Source organism: Athene noctua, chromosome 4, assembly GCF_965140245.1.
Source record: "Athene noctua chromosome 4, bAthNoc1.hap1.1, whole genome shotgun sequence".
NCBI classification, from domain to species: Eukaryota; Metazoa; Chordata; class Aves; order Strigiformes; family Strigidae; genus Athene; species Athene noctua.
In genome coordinates, this window is record NC_134040.1 from 86,029,484 (window position 1) to 86,033,390 (window position 3,907).

The 3,907-nt window shown below is 62.6% G+C and overlaps 1 long non-coding RNA gene across 1 annotated transcript; it reads left to right on the plus strand.

Moving 5' to 3' along the window:
- The first annotated feature begins 381 nt into the window (after window positions 1–381).
- Window positions 382–3,671, plus strand: LOC141959831 (uncharacterized). The gene is made up of 4 exons (XR_012633511.1): window positions 382–457; window positions 1,534–1,650; window positions 1,994–2,144; window positions 3,484–3,671. It is a non-coding gene; the product is annotated as an uncharacterized LOC141959831 (long non-coding RNA).
- The last annotated feature ends 236 nt before the right edge of the window (window positions 3,672–3,907 follow it).

Genomic DNA, 3,907 nt, shown 5'->3' on the forward strand with positions numbered 1-3,907 from the left:
CTGGTCTCCCAGGGACCGAAGTTACGCTGTTTCGTCCTTAAAACAACTCTGCGCTCCCGTGTCGCGTTGTCACAGGCTTTCCTCCCCCTTCCACCCGTCCGAAGAGCCCTGAGGCTGCTCTGACCGACACTTCGGTCACCCCGCTGAGTTCTGGGTCACAAGGCGAGACTGCGCTGCCCTGCGCTGCGGCCGTGCCGGAGCTCCTCCCTCTCCGGGGGGTTATAAGATTTGGCAGCGTCGGTCCCGTCGGCCCGCGCACCGGAGCGGTCTCGTCCAGCGGCTGCTCCCGCTGGCCGGGGAAGGTTCCCCCGGCGGGGAGAGGCGACCTGCGGCGTGCGCGTGCGCGGCGGCGGCCCCCGGAGTGCGCGTGCGCGGCGGCGGCCCCGCGACCGGAGGACCGGCGGCCCGTAGAGCGCGAGCTCGGAGGAGCGACGGGCACCTCCGGCGTTTATTAACGGTGCTGGTCGCTATAGTTACCGGGGGGGGGGAGCGTGGGCCGGGCCGGAGGAGCCGCAGGGGCGGGCAGGGAGGCTGCAGGCAGCGCCCCCTCCCTGTCCGGGGCCGGTGCTGGAGGAGGAGCCGGTGCGAGCCGAGGCAGGAGCGGGGCCGCGCGGCCGGGCGGCTGCGGGGAAAGGTGCGGCGGGACCGGGGGCGGAGGCCGCTCCGCGTCGGGGCCGGGCGGCGGCGGCGCTGCCCGGAGCCGCGCGGGGCTGCGCTCGGCCGGGCTTCCGGGTGCGCGGGCGGCGCGGCGGGAGCGGTAGTCACGTGCAGGGGGCTTCCGGACGGCCATGTTGGCTCCCCGGGGCACGCCGGGAGCTGCAGTTTCTGCGCTCTCGGTTCCCCGCAGCCGCGGCGCTGGCGGGCGCGCGCGGCACGGCACAGCCCTCGGTACCGGCGCGGCCCCGCGGCGCGGCCCGAGACGCGGTTTTGTGGCGGTTTCCCGCGGGCTGCCCGCGGCTCCCCGAGACGCGGTGTGCCCCCCGGCCCGGGGGTGCGCATGCGCGGCCGCGGCGTCTCCCGGGAGTGCGCGTGCGCGGCGGAGGTGAGTGTTGGGGCTGCGGCCGGGCCGGGCCGCGGCAATAAGGGTCCCTGCCGCCTCCGTGCCCCCTCCCGAGGCCGCGCTGGGGCCGCGCGTGTCCGTTCCTGCCCCGGGGATGCCGCCGGCTGCGCCCAGCTCGGGCTGGCGTGGGGTGTCTCTGCCCGGCCTGGCGCTCCTCACGGCTCGGGGGCCAGAAGGGACGGGCGGAGCCGAGCCTTCCCGGCCGTGGGCAGCGGGGCGGGAGCCGCCGCGGCTGGAGCTGGAGGGGCCGGAGAAAGGGAAGGAAGGAGAACGTCAAGGGCATGTGGGCAGCAGCCGCCTCGCCCTGCAGGGGGAGAGCGCCTGCCTCTCCGGGTGAGCGAGGAGCCCTCTGCACAGTCCGCAGCGGGCCGGACCCAGGCGCGGAACGGCCGCGGAGCGAGCGAGCGAGCGAGGCTGCGTGTGTCGGAAGCCACGTCTTGTAAGAGCCGAGAGACACCCGCGTATTCTTTTAGGGGGAGGTCAGCCGGGCGAGTGGAGTTTCAGAAGAAGAGGAGGGGCAGGAGGAAGGAAGGAGAAAGAAGCATCTGACCTGTCCAGTTCTCCCGGCAGTGCCGGGAGCGAGAGCCGCGGTGAGTCCCGGGCCCTCGGGGCCCTGTCGCCCCCCTTGTATGTCCCAGTCCCTTCCCGCCCTTCTCTTTCCCATGCTGTGATTTTTTTTTTCTTCTTCTCTAGATCTTTTCTTTCTTTTCTTCTGCCTTGCTCCCCCTTCCTCTCTCACTTTCTCTCTCGTCTTGCTGCTCCCTTTTCTTTTTCTGTCTGCACTTCTGACTGCTTGTTCTGTACCTTTTGCATCACTCCTCAGTCCATTTCTCTCTCGATCCTTCCGTTCTGCTCCTCACTTCTCGGTTTCTCGCTCTTTCCTCTGTCCTACTCCTGCACGTAGTGTGTGATTGAATGAGGTTCTGTGTCTAGCAGGCCTCATCTCGTAAGAGCTGTGAGACACCTACATCTTCTCCTAAGTGGAGGACAGCCAGGCACCTGGAGCTGTAGAAGAGGAAGGGAGAAGGCAAACAGAAGGAGGAGTCTGACCTGTCAAATTCTCACGGCAGCGCGGAGAACTGCAGTAAGTCCCGAGCTCTTGGGCCCCTCTCATCCCTCTTGTGTGGCCTGGTCCCTCCCTGTCTTTCTCCTAGACTCCTCTCTTTCTGGTGCTGCTCAACTTTTTTTGCTCACCCGTATCTTCCGTCTTGCTTGGAGCATCTCCCTGTCCCCGTCTTGTAGGTCTTCCCTTTCTCTGCCCTGTACCCTGCCGCTCTTGTTGCCTTTCTCCATCCCTCTCTGTCCAGCTCCCTGTTCCTATTGATGCCCCTTTCTTCTTCCTGCACCCGCTGCTATTCCCTGCGATCTCCATCTCTCTCTTTCCTGCTCCCTGTCCCCCGTTTTTCATTCCTACCTCCGTCCCTCATAGCCTGTCTGGCCTTTTTCCTCAGTGTCTTTCTCTCTGGCTGACTCCCTTCTGCTGTTTTTCATTTCCTCCCTATCCATCTTGTTGCCCATCGCTCTTTTGTCTTCTCTCTCTCCATGTGTCGCTGTCTGTCTTCCAGTCACTGGTCTTTAATTCCTCCCTCTTCCCTGTAGCTTGCTGCTATTTTTTTTTCCCTGTTCTCCATCATGCTCTGCTGGGTGCCCTGTCCCTGTTTATCAATTCCTCCCTCTGCCCTGCGGTCTGTCTCTTTTCACCATTTAATTTTTGCCTCGCTCTCTCTCTGTCTGGCTCCTTGTGCCAGGTTTGCGAATTCCTTCCTCTGTGCCCCGTACCCCTGTGATCTTTGCTGCTTTGTGGCCTGTTTCTGGCTGGCGCTCTGTTACTATTCAGTAATTCCTCTCTCGATGCCTTGTAGTCTGTTGCTTTTGTCTTTTCTCCATCTCTCTGTCTCTGTTTCCCCTGTTTTAGAATACACCCCCCCACCCCCACCCCCCTTCTTTCTGTATGCATCAGGATTAGTTTTTGGCTCCAGGTCTCTTTTTTTCTGTGTCTCTGTCCCTGTTTCCTAATTCTTCCTTCTCTGCCCTGTCACATGTAGCGATGTGATTTGTTTTGTGTTCCTTCCCATGGTTTGCTGTCCTGACTCCCCATCGCTGTTGCTTTTTCCTCCCTCTGTGCCCTGTTCTTTGGAGCTTTTTGGTCTTTCTTCCATCTTGCTTGGTCTAGCTCCCTGCTCCCCCCCCTTTTTTTTTTCCCCTCCATGTCTGTTGTGCCACCCATCCCAGCTTTTTTTTTGCCTGTTTTCTTCTCTCCCTGCTGCTTTTTTTTCTGCATATCCACGTTGGGTTCCCTGTCCCCATCCTCTCACCGCCCCATTGCTCATCTCTTGTTTTCTCTCTACCCCTGTACTAGTCAGCTAGCTGCCACCTTTCTTCTGTCTTCTTGTGTCCTGCATCTTGCTCCTCATGTTTGGCAGTTTCCAGCTCTGCCCTGCAGCTTGTTGCTCCAGGAACCGACTGACTGTTCCCGGCTGGACTGAGGAGCGTGGCTCCGGGAACAAGCGCCAAGGTGTGCCAGGAGCAGGGGCAGCATTAGGGGCCCTGAGCCCCGGAGCAGACTCACTCCCTTCTGGGACTTGTTCTGTGTGTGACTGAATAAACACTTGCTGGCTGCCGGCTGCCTTTTGTGCTTCCTTTGCCCCAGGTGAGGGGCTGGGAGGGGTGATGATGCTCTGTGGGGGTGGGTGATGGCCTCCAGCTGTGGGCTGGGGCTGGAGGGGCCCCAGGTGTGGGCAGTGAGGCTGATGGCAGCGGCCCCTCCCTGTAAAGGGCTTGCTCCGGGTGGAGGGGCGGGGCGGGGCGGGTGCTGCTGTTAAGAGCAAGGCAGCCGTCGGAGGGGTC